General features: G+C 34.6%; 1 protein-coding gene and 1 non-coding gene across 6 annotated transcripts in view; one reads left to right on the top strand and one right to left on the bottom strand.

Annotated features, from left to right (window-relative positions):
• ZNF407 (zinc finger protein 407) overlaps nucleotides 1-23611 on the bottom strand; it is a 422744-nt gene that overhangs the window by 274283 nt on the left and 124850 nt on the right. The gene's annotated exons all lie outside the window — the stretch shown is intronic.
• LOC118970500 (U6 spliceosomal RNA) lies at nucleotides 8313-8419 on the top strand. Its single transcript, XR_005058549.2, has one exon. It is a non-coding gene; the product is annotated as a U6 spliceosomal RNA (small nuclear RNA).

The following is a 23611-nucleotide window of genomic DNA, read 5'->3' as shown; positions in this document are numbered from 1 at the left end:
AGAGAAGTAGGAAAATATGATCCATACTAAGGAGAAAAATTAATCAACTAAAACCGACCCAGAAGAAAAAAGATATCAAAATTAGCAGACAAGGATATTCAAACTCTTATTATAGATAATTTCAAATGATTACAACTATAGGTACAGAGATGGAAAATATAAAAAAAAAACAAAGCAAACAACTAGAGATAAAAAATATACTGCATGAAATAAATTCACTTGATGAGATTAATGACGGATTTGACATCCAGAATAGTGAACCTGAAGAAATCAAAAAAAAAAAAAATTCAAGTAAAAGCACAGAGAGAAAAGAGAATATTTTTAACTGAAAATAAAATTAGTTGTCAATTTCAAGGAATGTAACTGGAATGCCCAAAAATGCAAAGTAGGAAAGGAGAATAATTGGATAGGGCCCAAAAACTTTCCAAATTTGATGAAATTATAAACTCACAGGTACGAAAAGCTCAAAAAGCTACAAATAAAGGGAATTTGAGAAAAAATCACTGATACAGAGAAAATCTTAACAGTACCAGAGAAAAGAGACATATTATATACAGAGAACCAAATATGAGAATGATGGCAGATGTAGAGAAACAATGCAAATGAAAAATGAAGACTAAAAGAAACACTATCTTCACCTTATACCTTATACCATTTACAAAAATTATCTCAAAATGGATATTGCAGGCCTAAATGTAAAGCCAGAACTGTAATTCTTCTTGGAGAAAACAGAAAAGAAAATCTTTGTGACCCTGAGCTGGGCAAAGATTTCTTGGATATTACACTGAAAGAAAAATCCATTTAAAAAAATTGAATGCAACAAAATCAAAATTTTAAATTTTTCTTCCTTTTAAAGAGAATAAAACCAAATGGAAGAAGATACTTACATATCATATTTTTGAAAGAAGACATATCAACTTAAATCTTAAACCCAAAAATGAGGGGATGGGGGAATAGGCAAAAAAGATTTTAATAGAATCTTCACTAAGAAAAAACATGGATGACAAAAGAGCTCACAGGAAAATGTTCAACATTGTTAAAGAAATGAGCTACTTCTACATACCTAACAGGAATAGCTAAAACTTAAAAAATCAACAATAACAAATGTTGGGAAGTATGTGGAAAAACAGGGACTGTGATTCACCTCTGATGGGAATATAAGTTAGTACTCTACTTTGGAAAACACTTAAACATATACCTACCATAAGATCAAGCCATACTACTTGTAGTTATTTAACCAAGAGAAATTAAATGCTATATCCATATAAAAACTTGTATATAAATATTAATAATAGTATAATTTTAAATATCCTGAAACCTGAAATGACTCAGATGTCCATCAAAAGGAGAAAGGATAAAGAAAAATGTGCTTCTAAAAAATAAAAAGAAATTAACCATCAATACATAAAACAACAAAAATGAAATCTTCAATAATCTTCCTTGAGATGCTAGTTTCATGGAATATATATATGTGTTTTTCAAAACTTACCAAATTTACATACATACTTTATATGTGTAAATATTTCTGTATGCCAATATTTCAAGAAATCTTTTTTACCTTAAGCTAAGTTAAAATAGACATTTCAAAAAGAAATGAAGTTCACTAGGTGTACCTATGAAAAAATTAGTGAACAATGGCATCTCAGGCACTAGACACCCCTATAGAATTCAAACCAGAATTTTTCTTCCTTTTTTTCCTTCACTGCCCTTATGGTCTTTTGCATTGGTAACCAACAGCGTTCTTGAGTAACAGGGAAGAAGGCAACAACTGGCTTGGACTGCATAAATGAGACACTGTTAGCTCCGTTATACATGAGCTGTCTATGCTATGAGCGAAGGATGAATAGCGAATATCTTACTACAGGAGCGACAGAAAGAATGTCAGCAACTATTAAGAGAAGCCTGAGGTTTGGGAACTGCAGCAAAAAGAACTTAAAAAAGAAAAAAAAAAACACAATATATGTAAGTAAATAGTTTCGATGGTCTTCCCTTCTGGAACTGTAACTTCCTCACATTACATTAAAGCAAAATAATTCATTACAAAAAGGACCAATCTGAAGTTTACAAAAGAAGCTATATATGACACAGTATCAGAAAGAGTTAATAAAAACATATTCTTTGATTCCATCATTTATATACTGGTGGCCATATGTGTGATTTGCATATAATTTTTAAAAATTTTTATCACAAGTAATTTTAAAATACCACAATTATCAACAATGTAATAAGTTTAAAGAGTGAATAAAGTTCATAAAACCTTAAATCAGAACCATGAAAAGTACTCGGTGCCTTCCTAAGGTTAGAAATAATAAAAGTAGCAACCCAACCAGATAGTTGACAGGGAAAAGCAAATGATATAAGTTTACAGGCTTGGTATGTGAGGCTCTACATTACCTTAAAAAGGGGAGAACAGGTATTTTTCCAGGTGAAATAAAATACAGCAATACTATTAGCAAGCTCTCACTCTTCAGCAATACTTAAAGCTACTTAAAGCAGCAATACTTAAAAAAAAATGATGTAATTTTTATAACCTGTAAATACCAAATGAATCAGTAAATAATTTGAGAAAATCCTTTGTACAAAAAAACTGTACTAACAGGTATCAGAAAGGGTTAAAATAAGGTAAAAACTTATGATCTAACTGAATAAAGATACAAAATCGTCACACAAGTATAAAAAAATTTTTTTCAGGTACTAAAGGGTAATAAAATGCAAATATCTTTATCATCCTAACAGCCCAACAAAAAGTTTACAACAAATAATGTATAATGCTCCATAATTATGTTAATAAGACCCCCAAATTGATGTATAATATAGCCTAATAAAATGCAAAAATTGACATATTACCCCAATAAATTTCAAGTAAAATAAATACAAAATAATTTAAAATAAGTTCTATTTCAACACAAATAGGCAGTAATATACTGGAGGGCCTAAGGAAATTTTCAGAAGTTTAGAACTACATATATAATCATCATGATTGGAGGGACATCTGGAAAGGCAAAGTGAAGACCTCCAAATCTCTTCCATAATAGCAATAAGAATGTGGTCAAAACCAACTTTTTAAGAATTCCTAAAATTAGTCAAAGTCTAAAAGACACTATGACGAATGTATATTCAAGAACATGCCTGAACAGTGGTAATGGGCTTTGTGGTGCTTTATTATCTCCCAACCCTGTGAAATCTCCCTAGCACCTTGACACCATTGAAAATCAACAACCTCACAACTATGGTGACTCTGACAACCAGCAGCCCAGAGGGTCACAGAGAGGTGAAAAGGTTTAGAACTTGACAAAGTCTAAATTAGATATTCCACTAATGGGAAGCTGATTGAATCCATTCTCAGGGTCTGCACTTATTTCTCCTAACTCTCAACTCACTCTATGAGAATAGTCCCTATGCTCAGGGTTTGTTAGGGGTGCAGGGAGGGGGAAAAACACAGTATCAGCTGTTTAAGATCACAGCTGCTTGAGAGTGACACCTGTTGAGGCTAACAATGGGTTAACCAATAAAAGTGAAAAGGAGAAACTGGATGGTGAGACATACATAGGAGCTCAGAAAAGCTCTAATATGCTCGTCACATCTACAAGGCCACACACAGTAACAGAGCTGTGTAAATGCCAGGGAAAGAACTGGGAAGGTGCTAATGTGCATGTCACCGCTGGCACACATGAAACCTTTCCACAAGCAGAAAATGAAAGTCAAGTCAGAGTTCATAACTGCCTCCCAGAGCACTGAAAGCATTCCACAGTGGGACCCTGGATAAATACTGAGAGAATTACTGGTTCAATTTAAAGAAACTTCTGTCTGACCATCACAGTTACTAAGCAGTTAGTTCACTACGCACATATGACAAAGAAGACATAATGTTAGTATATTAGCTCAGGTAAGTCACTGAACAATCAACAATAACAACAGGATCAAAAACAGATCCTGGGGACAGGGGTGTGATTTCCACAGTGGTCACACTATATTAGTGAAGAGGTCTAGCTACCAACACATACAACATAAAAATTTAGACATGCAAAGTACAGGAAAATGTAGTCCCTATAAAAAAGGGAAAAAAATCAGTCAGCAGAAACTATTCCTAACATATCCCAGATGAAACCTGGACAACGAGTAAACAAACTGCTATAAATACATGCAAAAAAAAAGTAAAATATATATACAAAATAAAGTAACAGGAATAGATAATATCAATAAAGAGAGAGAAATATAAAAAAGAACAAAATATAAAATTCTGGAATTAAAAAGTAAGGTAATGGAATGAAAACTTCATTAGAGAGGTTCAACAGCAGATTTAAACTTGCAGAAGAAAACAGTAAACATAAAGAAAAGTCTTTCTGTTCCAGTCTGAAGAACAGACCACGAACAAGGAGGAGAACTGAGAATGGCAACAAAGAAGAGAAGAAAAGGAGACAGAGGAGGAAAAGAATTTGAGAAATAATGGCTAGAAACTTAATAAATTTGATGAAAAATAGTAGCTTGAACATATAGGAACCTCAACAAACACCAAGTAGGATAAATTCAAAGAAACAGGTAACAAGATACAACATAGTCAGTCAAACTGGAAAAAGCCAAACACAAAGGGAGAATTGAGAGAAGAGTCACAAAGAGGTTGTTCATCCATTTTAAGGCATGATCAAAATTAACAGCAGACTTCACGTCGGAAACTATGCCATCCAGAAGGCAGTGGGATAGCATTCAGTCAGAAGAAAAATGAAGGTCAACAAAGACTTTTAAAAAGGGAAAAACAAATTTGAATAAAAATATAAATCAACCAGAACTAACAAATATCTATACAACATGTCACATCAAAAACAATCCCAAATATATATGGAATATTCTCCAGAAGCAAACATATGTTATGACATAAAATAAGTCTCAGTACATTTGCCAAGAGTGAAATCATACAGAGAATACTTTCATTTCCTTAACCTATATATAAAGAAATTAGAAATCTATAACAAAAGGAAAATTTGGAAATTAATAAATATGTGGTAATTAAATAACATATTACATAAGCAAAGGATCAAAGAAGAAATAAAAGAAATTTTAAAATACTTTGAGATGAATGTCAACAAAAACAGGACATACCAAAAGTTATGGAAAGAAGAAAAGCAATACTGAGAGGAAATTTTATGGCTATAAACATCTACATTTAAAAAGCAGAAAGATCTCAACTCAATAAACTAGCTGCCTACATTAAGAAACTAGAAAAAGATGACCAAACAGAAACCAATACAAGCTGGTGGGAGGAAATTAAAAACTAGAGCATAAATAATGAAGTAGCAAAATAGCCAAAATCAACAAAGTAAAAAGTTGATTCTTAGAAAAGGTCACCAGTACTGCAAACTATGAACAATTCTATGCCAACAAATTAGATGAACTACATGAAATGGACAACATCCTTGAAAGAACAAACAAGCAGCACTAACTGAAGAAAATGAATAATCTGAATAGATCCGTAACAAAGAAAGAGACTAAATTACTTACCAAAAATTTTCTAACAAAGAAATTCTGGATTCAGATGGCTACAACAGTGAATTCTACCAAATGTTTTAAATAAAAAACTAAAATCAATCCTTCCCAACTCCTCTGAAAATGAGTAAAAAAAAATAAACATTTCCCAATCTGATCTATGAGGCCAGTATTACTCTGATATAACTAATAACTAACCCTTTATGAGCACAGACAAATTACTTGTCAACAAAACACAGACAAATTAAAACCACCAACATATGAAAAGCATTAAATATGCTTATCAAAAGGGATTTATTCTAAAAATGAAGTTTGGTTCAACTTACAAAAAATCAGTAAATGTAATATATCCTATTAATAAAACAAATTATAAAACACATGATTATCTTAACAGATGCAGGAAAAATGTTTAATATTCAATATTCCTTTATGAAAAAATACTCAACAGATTAGGTATAGAAGGGAACTTCCTCAGTCAACTAATGGCCAGCTGTTACTGTACTTTACCATGAAAGAATGAACTCCATCTAAGATTAGGAACAAGGCAAGGATTTATGCTCTTTCTACTTCTATTCAATATTGTACTAGAGGTTTTAGCCAAAGAAGCTGAGCAAGGAAAAAGAGATAAAAAGTAAACCAAATTGGAAAGAAAGGAGTATATGTAACTCTAGTCACAGCTGACATGATTTGTACCTTAAAGATCCTAAAAATCTACACAAAAACCTGTTAGAACTAAGAAAGATGTCTAGCAATGCTGCAGGATACAAAATTAATAAAAAACAAATCAATAGTATTTCTATGTACTAACAATAAAGAATCAAAATTGAAATCATGAAAAGTTAGGAGTAATTTTAACAAAAAAAAAATACAAAACATAACATTGAAAGCTGAGAAACACAATTAAGTGAGACTAAAGACTTAAACAGACATCCCATGTTCATAGATTGGGCCACAACATAGTTAAATATAGAGTGAACACATGACCCAGCAATTCTGCTCCTCCAGGTTCCACTCAAGGGAACTGAAAATCTTACATCCACATAAAATGTGTGCATGATGGTTACTATAGGGGAGGGAGTAGGTGAAGGGGATAAAGAGGTGCAAACTTCAAATCAGAACACTTATTAGTTGTGGGGATGAAAGAGCAGCATAGGGAAGATAGCCAACAATATTTTCATTTCTTTGTATGTGAGCACTTCACCGTGTACCTAATTGTCAAAATATACACCTGAAACCAATATAATATTGTATATCAACTATATTTCAATTAAAAAAACTTTAAAAGTGAAAAAAAAATGTGTGCATGAATATTCATAGCAGCATTAGTCATAACAGCTCCCAAGTGGAAATAACCCAGGTGCCCATGACATCATGAATGGCTAAAGAAAATGTGCTATATTCACATACTGCAGCATTGCTCAGCCTTAAAAAAAATGGCATGTGGATAGATGCTGTAACATAGATGAAGTTTGAAAACACACTACAAGAAAGAAGCCAAGAATGAAAGGCCATATGCTGTACAATCCCATTCAGATAATGTCCAGAATAAGCAAATCCCATTCAGGCAGAAAGTAGATTATGTACAAATGGATCAAGCTGAACAATGAATTACTCTCTCTACTGGAAGAGAACATAGTACACTGCTCATTTAAGTATTCATTCTAAAGTTCACATATTATGTATCAGCAACAAGAGAGATACAATTAATTAGAATACCATTTTGTATCTTGTATGTTGGTGGGTCAAAATATTGTAAAATATGATCAAGTGGGTAAGATTTAGTAATGCCTAGAAGAATTCAGGATCCCTTCAAAGAAGGACTAAAAATGAGACTTTCTGATGAGATTTCTGGCAGAAGGAAAGTATGAGGAAAGGTAAGCCAGTTAGAGAACATCACACTTGTCTCTCGGCTACAGCAATGGATATGGGCAAAGTGAAGCCAGAAAGGTCTTCAACAGACACATTAGAAAGGACTTGGAAAATGATGGCATGGTTTTGAAATACTATCCAAAGCATTTGTTTTTATTTTTAGTAAGGAGAGAGAGACAAATGGAAAATGTGTTTTAGTAAACAATTCTCTAAGAAATAAAGAAGTGTGTTCACTGAAAGGAAGTTCGGAAACCAGAAACCTCCCTGCGCACCCAGACCTTGGGATCATTAGCAGGATCTAGCGCTCTGGGCAAAGGGAGCTGAGCTCAGGCCGTGCCGGAAAGAAGGGTGTTCAAGGAATGGCAGACACACAGCAAAGGAACACATAAGACAGTGTAAACAGACTTCCACTGACTAGATTCGGGTAATGTGAACACCAAACATATTAATTATGCAAATAATTTATAAATAAAAACAGAATCCATGGGTACACACACAAACAAAAACAAACATTAATTTAAAATCTCTTCTAAATAATAAACATGAGTAATAGAAATGCTATAAATGTAGTGTAATCTTCAAAGATTAATCTTCAAAGGTTAAACTATCTGTTGTCCTTTTTTCTCAATAAGCATAGAGTTGATTTACATATTAGCAATATTTCACTTTGCCTGAATTTTGCCCTCAGTTTTGCTTAAGAAAATTGCAAAGAATGGTGACATAATTTCATACTCATCTAATTTTTACAGTTGCCAATAAGATGTTTTATTTCTGCAGTTTCTTGTTCTCATACTAATTTAAGTACTTTCTCTACACCATTAAATTAAAAAAAAAAAAATGGTTTCCATTTGGAGTTTTACTCCCCAAATAAGAAATTAAGACTTGGCCCTACTGTTGTATTTTCAATCATTACAACATACTAAAATGTTCATGAATCCACTTTTTATAAAACAACACAATGCATGCTCACTTCGGCAGCACATATACTAAAATTAGAACGATACAGAGAAGATTAGCATGGCCCCTGCGCAAGGATGACACGCAAATTCGTGAAGTGTTCCATATTTAAAAAAAAAAACACACAATGCTTTACTTCCAAACTAAAGTTACTCAGAAAGGAATAAATTCTGAATATTTACAGTACAGCACCTCAAACAATAAACCCATGAAAATCTTTTGGACATCGCAGCTTCCTTTGTTCCCTTCACTGTTCAACACTCTTTAGAGGGGATGACAAGACAGTTATGAAATCCAAAAGGAACGTGTCTCAGTTAGATTTTATCATTTATAAAGTAAACAGCCCCCAATAGCAATAATTGCAACACTTGGGTCAAAATGGCACCATATTTTTTTTTAATTCAAATGGATTACTGGAATAATACAACCTACACTCAAAATGAGTTGATAAAGCAAGGTTTTGTGGCAAAAAAAAGTGAGGGGAAGTGAAGAAAGGTAAGACAAAATAAGGTTAAGTGAGGTAAGATAAGACCAGAGCAGGAGACAGGGAGAGAGAAGACCTGTAATATGCAGAGCTCAGATATTCTCCTGGCTATGTATAATATTTTGCAAAGTAAAACTGACTGAGATGGAAGCTATTTTGCATGGTCCAGCGGCGATGGCTAACAAATGAGAGTTTTGTGGGCTGCACGTTAGTCCCCTGCCTCATCTGCCACCCCTAATGACAGCAGCCACCTGCTGTTTTATTGTCACAGCTGGAGCCAGTTCACACTCCTTGGTGCTGAGCTCTGCCCATGAGCACCAAGCTCTCTCCTCGCCTCATTACTTTGATGAACTTTTTATGGTCAGCACCCATGAAGACCTCATCTAGGACTATGCGACACCGGCTGGCTTCAGGGACTACTTCCAGTTACACGAGGTGATAATACAGTGACACTAGGGCTGCCTGTGTCTGTCAGCTGTGGCAGAAGTGACTGCACTACACTTCTGACATTTCAGGGCCCACAACAGGTAAAAATGCCATGAAATTCTCATGCTTAATAATGTTCTTTCCTCCTCATTGCCATGTAAAGATCATAAGATACTGCTACAATGAAGCTTTTCAATGGTACATGTTATTATAGAAAACCTAATGTACTGTTTATGATTACTGCCATAAAATTAAAATTCTTTTCATTTTCTATAGATTGAAACCATAGGAACAAATGTTTTCCTTTAGCTTTTAACGTAAAAAGGGATAAAACTGAAGCAGAATCAAAATCTTACTTGTGTTAATTAACTATTTTAAACTAAAACTTCCTCAGTTGTTTTTTATTGTTTTCTAATTTTGAAAATGTGGCAATGATGATACATCAGCTGATTTTAATCTAAATGTGTAATTTTGATGGTAGAAAGTCTGTTCAAATAATGACGTCTTGAATACCAAGACTTTATAAGCTTTCTCTGATAATTACTAGACAAACATATACAGAAGTCATTGGAGCTGACTGCTTATTATAAAAGGAGAAAGTTTCAGATAATGTTAAAATGTTTTAACCACATTGAAAAAAAAATTGACCAACTCTTAGAAGTTATTGTGTGAAAACTACTGAACATAATTTTTGTGATTTATAAACAGTGACTCATGCCTGATAGTGAAAGTTTAACTTAGGAAAAGAAACCCTCACGGCATTAAAAGTCAACATATTCCCACAAACACACTAATAATATTTTTAAAATATTCAAACATCCCCACATAACATTTTAATTTTCTAACTCCTGAAAGCTATCAGGATATCCAGAACCAGAACACATAAGTACTTACTCAGCAGTACTCCAACTGGTAAATTTGACAAATTCTGCAGTCTAGCTAGCGGTTACTTAACATCACTTAAACTTATCTTAAAAGCCTACACACAAATAGAGGGTATATATGAACGGATGAGCTGATTTCTTTTATATGTTACTTCCTCTTCAAATCAGACAAGTATCCTTCTTTTTTCAGTTCCACTATGAAATTTCCATTGACTGTTAATATTCAAAATACTGGTATTCTAATTAAAAGACAGGATAATGTGAAATTACAATGCTCCCAAGCATGGACATCGTTCTGAACTTTTTTGTGCAGCTAAAGAAAACTAAAATGGTGCTTGTTATGTACTCTACATTGCCCAATAGTGACAGAGGTCTGACTTTCATTATGAAAGTTAATAAGCTCAGAAATTTTTACATACAAAGACTTGTATGCAGAGATCTTGCTTCTTGGACTTCCAGCCTCGAGAACGGTGAGAAATGAGTGTCTGTGTTTATAAGCCACCCAGTATGTGGTATTCTGTTATGACCACCCAAACTAAGACAATAAAGTAACCCATTATTGTGTTGCCTTCTTAAAACTTATCTAAAAAATGTTTATTTACATAATATTTTACAGCACCTAAAGAACATGTGTATCATCTACCTAAGTGTGAAACATAGGGCGCTTTTCCCTGACCCCATCTCACTCTGGACTCTCTTAAAAATCACTATATGCTGAATAATTTTACCTTTCCTTTACTCAATTTTATAGTTCTACCACATATGTACATATCCTTAAATAACCTAATAAACATACCACACTATAATAAAATACAATATTATATAACTATAATAAAATATATATTACTTCATTTGGCTTATTTTTGAGCTTCTCCAAAGTGGTATATCATGGTAGTCAATGGACATTTTTGTTATTTCCAATTTTTTGTGACTATTGGACACAACTCAAATTTTTTTTAATAGTTTCTACTGCAGCAAACTGTGCTAAGTCTATGAACTTGCAAGTACATGGTCTCATCCATATTGTTATTTTCTCCTCTACAAAAACCTCCTCTATGTCTAAAAATGAGAACACTGTATTTCCATTACTCAAAAATTTTAAACATATTCAGAAAAAATGGGCAACATATCTACAACTACTCAAACTTATTTGAAGTGTTATTAAATAATATTGTCCAAAAAGCCTTGTGAGCCTCTCAGAAGTAATGACTTCTTCCCAGTCCAGCGGCAGTACTGGACATATGCAGTCCAAACAGCAGTGTGTGGTCCCACGGAAACCAGTGGTCTCTCATGTTTGGGAGAACTGAGCTTCCTCACTTCTCTGCTGGGCGGCCGTAAATCGCAGAAGGACATAACCCAGAGAGGACAATGACCAAGTGCTGGAAGGCAGAAGCCACTGATGCTTCCCAGGGAACCTGAATAAAAGGAGTATGACAGCAAACCAACTAGTAACACCAGAAGAGATGAAAATCAATTCTACATACTATGTATTATCCTTAAAATTCTAAGCGGTCCAAAATCCAAAACTGAAAAGAAAGTTTTCTTCTATAAACAAAGCCTGCCTGCCCTTTACAGCTCCCACATCTGCTTTCAAAAGGAGAAAAATAGCATTTATACTTCCAAATCTCAAAAACAATAGTAATAATAATGATAATGCAATTCTATGATGGCATTTGTAGATTTAATACCCTAAGGTGTAGTATGTTCTAACCAGTTAGCTATTATAACAGTGGGTATTCAGACCCTTAACTTTTGTTTCAATTTTTAGATTAAAAGGAATGGGTATTAAGTAACACTGGAATTCCTCAAAAGAAAAAAATTAACCCAACTACACATTTGGTCCTCTGTGCTGAGAAAAATCAACATTTCCCAATCAATCAAGGAGGAAAAGGAACGGCAGTAACTTTGGTGCACGTTCCTCAATTAGGAAAAGTCACATTCTCACACAAGTCCATTGAGATAGACTTTCACACTTCTACAAATAATTATAATAATCCTCATTGATACATTTCTATGAAAGAAATGTTCTCCTTTGTGCAATGTAGTCAGAAAAATATTTGCATATGCATCAAGAGTTTTTAAATTATAAACAAACATAGTTGATTTTTGTCAAAGAAAAACTGTGCCAAACAAAAACCTCTATTCTCATAACTGATTTACTTACAACCTTGATTTAAACCTATTGTTCAGACAAAAAATTCAGAGACAAGTGAAGTTAGAAATCTACAATAAAGAATATATCAATATGCCATATTATAGTTAAACAGAACTAAAGAGAAACATTTTAGAGTAATTTGGAAAAATAATTGTTTTCAATTTCATATCACATATAAGTGTACACCAAAAAAATATATATACACACACACATTATACACATACACACACAACTAAAAATTCATGATGATTACTCCTATCCAGTAGGAGTACACTACAGATTTTATTTAGGCTTTTCTTTAATTTCTAAACATTCTGTAATTAATTTATTAATTTAATAATCTGAAAAATAAACACAGGCAAGTAAATTTTCATTGCTATCCCTGCTCATACTCTCATGCTACTTAAAAAGAAAAGCATCCAGAGAAGCTACACAATTCATTGTACTGACTTTGGAGGTGCAGATCTGTCTAGTCCATAGAACTCTGGGACTATCACAAAGAAGATGATTCAGGCCACAGGTCAGGTCAGAGGTCATTAGCCCATCCACTACACCACTGCCACTCCCACACTCTGTATCTGTCACTTGCCAAAACAAGCTTTGGAAATACAAAGCTGAATAAAAACATCCAAGGCCCTGGGGAACCTCACAGCTTCATTAGGGGAGTCAGAACAGAACAAGTTGGGGGTCACTTCCCTAAGGAGATGATAGAAAAGAGATTGTTGGAGGAATAATGAGTTTGTTAATAAATACACAGTATTACTCTGTTGCTTGAAAGTCAAGAAAATAAGTAGTACTTCCAGAGGTTGAGCACTAAGCTCCACAGTATGAAGTAAGTAGAGAGCCACACTGGAATCACATACTCACAGGGACCCATGACAACAGTAAACACCTTACGCAGTACATTATAATAAAGTACAGTATTTACTTGATTCTGATTCTGAGTATCGATTTTGAGTTTCACAACTGATTTAATAACATCTTTTCCAAAGGTAAAAACACCACCAAATTAATACCCAAATTAATTGTAAACACATTACAATTTCAAAAATGTTAAAATAAGAAAAAAATAGGTCTGATAATCAGGAAGGAGGTAATAAATCATGATGTACCTATTCTTTTAGAGGCAACAGACACAATATATAAACATTTAAGAAAACAAAATGTTCCAGATAAAGGCAGAAGTAATGCAGTAAAATTTCTTTCACAACATTTTAGATTGCAAGAAGTTATTTCCATTAAAAATACCTGTACGAATACCAATTAGGGACTTCACAGATCTTAACACAGTGACAACTCATTAGGATTTTATCACTACCTATCCTAAAAGGGAATATATATTTCAAATAACCTTATAATGGTCCTTATCTGGTTCAGTAATTTAAAAACTCACAGAGAATCTCCTCTCTTAAAAATATGAAAACTTTGCATTATCATGTTATCTTACATCTAACTTGAGGAACCAAAACATTAAACAAGAATTGGGATACATATATATACAGCACACACACCGATCGGATCTGACAAGAAAAATCCTGGCCAACCATATTCATGCCCCTTCTACTTGAGTATCAAGGAGAAAATAAAATTGTTGCTATCATTTTTTAAATACTATTTTTCTATCTGGTTCTGTCACTCACCAGCATACTTCCAGCAACAATTTAAGGGTGATTCTTAAATGTATATTTTACTTATAAAAACATACAAACAGACATACATGTCTGATGCCTGAATTCTCTTTCAAGCTTTAAAGTCTCATTTCTAGCTGCCTAACACCTAGCTCCATCTGAATAATCCATGGTCATTTTAAATTCAGCCCAACTAAAACTCAACGTGCCGTCTTCTCTCCCACAGTGCAATCCCGAATACCTGTAACGTGCCTCTTCCCCAGGGCTCTCTATCTCGGTTAACAGAACACCACTTTCTAGTTCACCACCCAGATTACAAACGTCAAGCCAAGCTCCAACACTCCAGCTCACACTTCCAAGACCCACCTGAGTGCCACCGGCTACCAGCTCCGAATCTACCCTCCTCCATCCATGCCTCCTTGTTTCCTTAATGATTTCCTCATCTGTTTTCTGAACAATTAAAATAAGGGACCTCACTGGCTTCGCTGTCTATGATTACTCCAAATTCGGTCATCAGCTGTACTGAAAACAGCCACATTTTTATCCAAGCCATGGCACTTACAGGATAGAAACAAGAGCTCATGGGACAAGCCACTAAGACAACAGGAGGAAGCTCGCCCATTGCTGGGGGAGACAGCTAGGAGGACAGACCTGGGAGCTCTACACCTACACACTACAAGCAGAAAACAGGAAACCACTTTTCCTAAAATAATGTGAGAGAGTCTATGAAAAAAGATTGTAAATTTCATTTCTGAGTTGATTTTACTTCAAACGAAACTGCAAAGAGTGGAGTTGAATGCTAAATCAACAATATTCAGAGCAGAACAAAGCATGGTTCAGGCTATCTGAAAAATACTAGGTTAACTAAATAAAAGTGTGTTTTTTATAGAAAAAAGGCAGTCAAAGTGAGCAATTTCTTGTGTCTCAACCTAATTAAGGTACTGGCGTCATGTCTCTAAACTACTTTTCATGGTATATTCAAGAACAGGTGCTTCACAGCCCTTCCAGACTGTTAACTTCTAAGCGGTGTCCTCTTCCTACACTTAGGAAAGCAGGTCCTCGTAGATACAGTGAGAACGATAGGACTGCCTTGTGCAATAGAACCTTCCTCTTCTTTTTGAATATTGTCATTTCTCCTTAACTATTTTAAGTCTTCTTTCTTCTCTGCTAAAACACCCACAGAAAGTAGGTAAAATGAAGAATACAAAGCAAAGCTTCAATTACCACATATGCCTAAATGTGCTAAAGGTATTAACACATAATGAATTGCCCCACAATGTAATCCCCAACTTAAAAAGACCTCAGGAAATTTTTTAACTGTTACCTCAGCTTTCCCACTTGGTACAGAATCCCAGACAAGAACTCAACTGCTTTTCCTTTGTGAACTGTTCTCATTTCAGGTTTTTACTTCCAGTTCACAATCGGAATAATTGTAAAATCCAGCAGGGTAGTTTTATTAAAAGAGAATGACAAATCCTGAGTAACACCCACATGGGGTTTGCAGCCTCCATCATCGATATCAGGGAGGCTGTTCTCCTGCTGGGGTGTCCTTCATGCTATAGATGCAGGTGTGTATATGTGACCACGAAGAGCAGTGCTATCATTTGAAATGTACAGATCAGTCATGGAAAATAGAGATATTTTAGATGAAAATCAGATGTAAATTGCTGAACTTAAAGATAAAGTCAATGTCAGAGGAAATCTCAAGTCCAAGACCTTATCTTCATCTCTGGGGTCCCAATAATGTGACTTCACGCTGTGTTTAGAGTTGATCAACTGATTAAAGATAGACAAAATTAAAACATACACACACACATGACTAAATCAGGATACTACTACTACACTTAGATAAAAATCATGAAAAAATACTAAACTAGAATGCTTATACTGACTGTCATCTATTAAAAAGGCCACTTGGGAAATCAAGTTATAATTAAAAGGTTGATTCATGAAGACACAGAGTAAAGAGCTAGTTTCCTTATCGTGGTAATAAAATTACCTAAAATGAGGGTTCTCTTCCCTAGTGTCCAAAATACATAAATGCTCTTAAAATTCTTGTTTTTATGGCTTACCTGGTTTTAGATTCCACATAGATTACCATCCTTTCATTAACACCATTTTTATTCAAAGAGGTTATGATATAAATCATTTAGGTTAGACCTGCCTTTCATTATTTCATAGTCCAGGTTAAGATAAATTAGTCACTTTAATATAATTCCTAAGTTTGTTTTATGCTAATAGAGGTACATTATATGACTAGCCAAATTATTTGTGTATATGTATGATTATTTGTATATCTGCATATATATACACTTTCATTACATATAATACACACATGTAACATTTGTACACTTCTGTATACATGTGCATATAAAAATTTCCCAATCTGATTGTAGAAAATGTCTTAATAATCTGTCCTACCTACATTTTTGTCAATTTACTACCTACAATTTTACACACGATCCACTGAATGACTTTCCTAAGCCACTTCATGTACAACAGTCACTCTTTATTACATCACTTGACCAGCAATGATCTCAGAATTCCTATGATAAAGTTGCCTGCCGTCTACTGCCAGTGGGAGAGAGACTGATTCTCTTCCAAGTTCCCCAAATGAAGTGAGTGATGGTGACAGCCTGGCATGGAGCTGGTTAGAGAACTCCTGCAGTAACCAACTTGCACAACATGAGAGAGGCCAAGGAGACATCACTGGTCACTATTTCTGCAATGACTCCAAGGGCGGGGACTGAGGCACTAGAGGAAACCCCAGACTCTGCTTGGCTAACTATTCAGCTCCCACCTGGGAAATCGAAACATCTGTAGTGAAGCACCCGGGACAGAAGATGTAAAATATCAACACAAGGGAATATTTGGATCAATTTCCCAAAAGCCCTTCACCCCAAAATTGCTATCCCTTGTCGCTGAACCCCAAACACTGCAGTTGTTCACAGGCACCAGTGAGGCTGTGCCTGATCCAATCACTAACCTCCCCTGTGCATGTGGGGGACACAGGCTTGTACACCACCCGCTATGGACTGACACTGCAGGGGAGAAATGGTTAGTGGGCAAGCCCTAAAGGAAGTGTAAAATACAGATCACATCACATCACATCACAGACAGCAGAGTGGTCACCCCACAGATATCGGATCCTGATCCCTGGAAACTATGTTACCTGATATGAAAATGGGTCTTAGCAGACGTTACTAGGTTAGGATCTAAAAAGGGTAAGATTTACCTGGATTACGTAGTTGGCTCTAATTGCAATCACAAGGGTCCCTTTAAGAGAGAGAGAGAAGTGACAGACAGAGAAGAGAGGACAGGAATCAGGGAAGTGGACAGGAAGAAATGACAGGGCCACAGCCGAGGACTACACGCAGCCACAGGGAGTGCTGCCTTCTCAACGTCGTGACCTTGGCCCAGGCATACTCATGTCTGACTTACGGCCTCCAAAACTGCGAGAAAATTAATTTCTTTCGTTTTAAGCCACAACTGTGGTAATGTGATACAACAGCCATAGTAAACTAATATAGCATATTTCATATTTTGCCCAGAATATTTACATGACATATTTGAAAATGGAGCAATTCAAAAAGTATCATAAAACAAAATTTAAAAAATAAAGTCCTTACTGATGTTCTGGGCATTATATACATTTTTATTATATGTATAGCGTTTCCTTTCATTTAGTGTTCAGAATATCATAAAAGTGTGTTTTTAACTCTTCTCAGTCTGCATTTTTTCACTTTTGTTTTTAAATAAGCATGTATTTTTTTTTATCCTAGAAAAATTAAAACAGGTTATACCACATAATAAAGTTTTATAATTGGTATGAATCCTCCTTCAGAGTATATTTTTGGAGTTAATTAAGTTCAGTGAACACTCTTACAATCATGTTCTTCCTTCGATGAATATTAACCAAGCTTCAGGAAGAGTTGTCAGAAGCACGTTATCCCTCTACGTTAAGTTGGAGAGATGGGCTTTCTTTAAAAAGGTAGAGTCCAAATGCCGGAACATTTTCTGAAAGGAAGACACCTGTTTCAGAAAGCACCTACTTTTCAGCTGCCAACACTACAAACATGTACTTCAATGTGTGATTTCTGGCTACTGTTCCTCAGTGACTTGAGCTCTGAGAAGCAAGGTCACAGAATGTAATCAATTACCTGGTTCCATCGTCTTTCTGCTTCCACCTCCGGGAAGGAAGGGGTGCAGAGGGGTAGGAGAACACACTACTTATAATGAAAAAGTGAAAGCTCTATGCATTTCCTTCTAGATAATCCTAAATTTGAATATTCAAACCAATAATTTAATATATACCATAGCTTCACAGACATCAGTTCTTTAGCAACAGGAAATATTAATCTGAGAAGTCATACACTTTGTGGTGAGAAAAAAATTTCTTGGCACTGAAGAAATGAGAAGTAAGCAACTCCAAATACTGAAATAAATATCCATTTAACAATAAGTTAGTCTAACTTTCTATTAATCTCACTGAAATGAAGAAAAAGTGTTTATGATACCAAAGCCCAAGACAAAAGTGCATGTCGAAGACCACAGATGCAGCTGAACTCAACATGATTCTGTTTGCTCTGCAGTGAATCTAAATAAGCACCATGAACCATATGCCACCTACCAAAATTACAAAGAATGGATGTCTCAAAACTCAAGTAATACTAATATTCTCATGTAAAAAGGGCCATAAAATAGTAGAGCACTTTGATATTATAACCTGAATAAAAGATAAGTAACTAAATATATCAAATATTTTACTTTACTTCAGGAAAGTATTTATTTTTCCAAACAATTTATCTTTTTGAATCTCCTTAAACTATTTCATAATTTCTATGACACACCTGAAAATGGGTTTAGAAATTCCAGTATTTGTCCTCTGGTGTTCATTCAGAATACTCTTCTATTCATAGACAGACCTCTGAATTCTCCTTCTTAATTGAATAGTGAACATGAGAAAAGACACCAGGCTTATGTAAGACATAGTTACTATTGTATAGTCCCCAATTTTTAACCCACCCTCAATTTTCAACTTTATACTGCACTATAACACTTCATAATTCCAACTAGTTTTTACAGAAATCCACAAACTATCACAGAATTCAATATAAAACATATTCAGAGATATTGAAATAAATCTGTTTAAGTTTTAAAAACCTGTCATTGCATTTTTTATACAGATGCCTAATATTATAAATGCCTAATTAATTCTACTAAGATTATTTTAAGTCTAGAATATATACCACTTCCCAAGAATTTTAAAATCAGTATTACTCCAAAATTATGATATCCAAAAAAAATTGTCCATGAGTCTAAAAAATGCATACCTAAACATGTGTACATATATATATACATGTGTGCCCAGTGTGTGCACACAGATACATACTCATACACACACACCTGTAGTTCTTTGTTGAAAATGTATACCTGCAGGTATGAGTAAGAAGCATGGTTAGTCACCTACGGCACTAACCGACGACAGATTAATTTTTCATCTTTACAGATAACAAATATGACTGCTTAATACATATGTACATATAAATGTATAATTATGTATTGATTAGTTTAGCTTTTAGCAAAACACAAGAGTGCATTCCATTTCTCCAGAGTAAGATAGTAGTTTTAAAAATTATACCAACAGACCATTAGCATTGAGTGAATTTATTTTCCCCAACAGTGCTAAATATATGCAAAATTTTCATTCTTTAGAGTTGCATAGTAAATGATTAACACCAGCTCTGCTCATTATCTTGCTTAACAAAACTTCTCTAAAAACAAATAAATCAAAAATGCCTCCAACATTCCTGAATAAATAAATTATAGACCTATTCAGTGGCAGCAATGATATTTTAAAAAGCTTGTGCAAGCTCATTGTACAATTTTATTACAAAACTGCATCTGATAAAAGAAAAAACTGTCCACCTTTTTATTCTCTACATAGTTTTACTAGCAGGGATGGCTTCGCAAAGAGGAAGAAACTTTATAATAGCAGCATATCTAGAAAGTGTTAACCCTGTGTTCTAACAGATTATAGTCACTGCTAATTAGGAGCTGATACTTCTCATAAAGATACTTTAGGAGCCAAGGGTATTTTTCTCTCATAATGAGAATATAAGGATAATGACAGCTAATAGGCGCAATCACTATATGATCAGAGACCATAAATGAGAACATTTGTATAATGGGAAATATAATTCTTGACTTTAAAAATATGTATTTAGATAGGGTGCCGAGAATTATTTTTATCTCTGTATAACCCCCACAACTTTCATATTAAACAAATGCCATACAAATAACTGACAAAGGCATCCTGTGTGTTGTGGTTTTTAGTAAAAATAGGCAGTACATAACAGCTATGCGTAAACTTCATATTTTTAAAAACCTCAGTAGAGAAATAGTTCTAATTAAGCATAAATGTTAAGAGGAAAAAATTAGCGAAGTGATGAAACTGCATTATTTTAAAGTAAAAATCAATGCATTGCAGGATTCAATAATGTTAACCCGGTAATAAGTCTACAGCATACTAAAGACTGCAAGCTAAAGTCTAATATTAAAGCTCCAATGAGGTAACCTATATTTTATTCCAACAACCACTAAAAAACCATCTTCTTTTATGACTGACAAAAATTATAACACTAGAAAAAGCTTTATAATTATTCTGATCTTACCATTAAAAATATCCTTCAAAACAATTCTACCTAAAAGATTTTTTCTAACTCAAAAAGCACAAACATATAAAATAATCAGTTCTAAACACAATAAGCTCCTCTACTGCCATAACCTAAAAGATTTTTCTTAGAATTAAGAGAAAAAAAAAAGCATGTAAATTAAGGTGACTGAAACATGCTTTCATCTAGCAGAGTAATATGGTAGCCATTCATCACCTGGAGCCATAAAACACTGGGTCTCGTCCTTAGCATATTCTAATGAAGCCTATCATGCAAATGAGAGTGACCTTTTCCTTGCATTCTGCAAGTTCACATTTATTCCAGGAGTACATAGAGTTTGCCAATACAAACTAGCCAAAGACTGGTAATTACTGTAATCAATTAGTAGTTAGTGTCGTTCTGCTCATTTTCAGCTAATGTCAACTAAGCCATTTTTGAGAGAGCCACCCTTGACAAAAGCTTTTCTGTTGTTGTTTATAAAAATGAAGAAGAAAAAGAAAAGAGAGAGATGAAAACACTCAAATTTCCAGTATGGCTGCAAAGTTGCCTTCCTCCAAAAGACGCGAAGATTCAAGACAGGGCCCTAAAGTTTACAACAGGCAAAGACTCTTGGGTAAAGTTGCACACCCTTAAAATGACATTGAAGTTTCCTGCCTATACAATTAAACATTAATATTTAAATATTTAAATGAAGGACACTCTCCTGCCAGCAGTTCAGACTTGGTAGAACTTGGGCACTCTTCGCAACGGTTGAGTAAACAGGCCATACCCTCTGCTCGGGCACAGTCTATGCTGTCGACAGTTATGGATAGGAAACATTACGGCAGCCGGTAATTAAAGTAAAAACTAATACTGTCTCAGAGATGGGGAATTTTGTAAAGGAAAATCATTTATCATGGCTTACAGTTCTCACAACCGAAATGAATTATCTTCTCTATTAGTACATATCCATTGTAAGCTAGTGTATTTACTAAACTAAGATGAGGCTCACCGGCCCATCTTAATTGCACTAGCTAGTAGGCACAGAACAAAAACATAATAGGTTGCCAAAAATATTCACACATATTGAACAACACAAAATCTTGGAATTTTAAAAATGGGGATCAAGAAAGAACAAGTACCAATTTAAATTAAAGGCCATTGAATCACAAGAAAACCAGATTACTGAAAAAAGCCGCAGCATTTTCCCCTTAATATGGTTGGGTTTTTTTAATTTTCAAAAAGACTAGAGGAAAACACCTTTGTGGTTTCTAGTTGCTAAAGTGAAATGTTAATTTCATATCAACTAATGTCCTGTCACTGGACCTGGTCAACATGTGAAGGACAATATATTCAATACTCAATTATGAAAATTTATGAGAGAAAAAAGATTATTCTTATGCTAGGAAGAAAATGAATCTGTATCTTACAGGTTATCCAAAAAAAAAGAAAATAATAATACTGAGATGAGTAATTTCACTGAGTGAGATTCCTGAACTCAAATAGCAGAACTAAATGCCAACCTTGTTTGTACCTGTCAGACTAGGGCACCTAAAGTCATGTTTTGCTAGAATCTATACAGTCTGGAGCCTTTCATAAACTGAAATCTCTGCCTACTAAAGAATTACAGATTTTAAATGAAGAATATTTACTTGGGAGAAATACTACAAGATTACATTGACATAGTAAAGTGTGTGTGTGTGTGTGTGTACTTTTAATCTATGCAAAAAAACCAAAACAGTAAACATTTTTTAAAAAGCAGAAAACCATATCATATGCCAAGTGAGGACATTCAGTTTATTTCCTGGTGCCTGAAAATACCATTCTTAAATATCTGAAAATACCAATGAAATGAAGTCCCTTTTTAAATTAAAAATGTCTATTAAGCTGCTGTGAAAAAGTAAACTATCACACTAAAGATAATTATTTCAAATCTATGTCCATGCATAAAAACAACTTTCCAAAAGGGCAAAGAATGGTAGAACAAAAGTGAAGTACACTAAAATGATGCAGGTTTCCCCAGGTGCCTAGGCCAACTGAGGCACAGTAGTCTACCTTGTCATGTACCTGCGAAACTGTGGTTTGGGGGGAAACCTCGTTTTGAAGTGTTTGTTTCCATGGTGAGATTAGGGTAAGAAGGGCAATCAAGTGGCAATAAGTGGAGTGACGTTGAAGATTTATTGGTTGACTTCTGCAGACTGCTGGAACCAGTCACCTCACATGGCATCAAACACGCACGACTTGTCGATACTGACACAGAGCCAAACAGCAGGAAGACAGCACTTTCCATTCTTGTCAGAAGAATAAACCGATGTCAGCCCTGACAGCTACTGAGAGGGGACAAGAGCAAACAAGATGAGCAAAAATAGGAAAAAAAGAACCAATAAATCTGAAAGGCCTAAGGCTTCTCACAAGAAATGATGCCAAGCACAGAACAAGGAGCATTGCTTGACTTGTCTCAAAGAAAAGGCTCATGTGAAATGCTACACAAAAGATGAGGCTCCCGGAACACTGCTGCTCAAGCACAAGATGAGGTCTTTACGGTAAACACTTAAGACAACTTGTGACCAAAGTCCTGTTAGGACACTAATTGTCCATGAAAGCTGACCGGCAGCAAAGCCGTGCAGCTCAGTCCCAATCGTGTGGGCTCACGAGTAACATGATTGCAGACGACAGAAGACATTCACACATCACAAAGACCCAAAATTCAGGGGAGCGCTACATCACACACACGGAAAAGAGACACTTCTCAGCCTTCATGTTTCTTAAATGGAAATAGTAAAGCTCAAATACAATGTCTCAGATTTTCTCGTTTTTTTTTTTAAGTATAGCTTTTCTTGTTCTATTGATGGAAAACACAGAAAATGGACTGGTGATAACATTTTTAAGATATTAGATGAGGTCACTTAATAAATTTAAAAACCTTACAGTAAAAAAATTGAATAATAATAGTAACTTTCCATCCATAGGTACTCAATGAATGATTTAAAGTTGCTAGAGTATTCCAATTTGCTAAGGACGCTTAGTATAGAAAGAGGTTTGAGCAAGTATTACATACTGTAATTTACAATTAT

Source organism: Manis javanica, chromosome 9 (assembly GCF_040802235.1).
Source record: "Manis javanica isolate MJ-LG chromosome 9, MJ_LKY, whole genome shotgun sequence".
Lineage (NCBI taxonomy): Eukaryota > Metazoa > Chordata > Mammalia > Pholidota > Manidae > Manis > Manis javanica.
The sequence above is the reverse complement of the archived record's forward strand: the minus strand, read 5'-3'. Positions and strand labels throughout refer to the sequence as shown.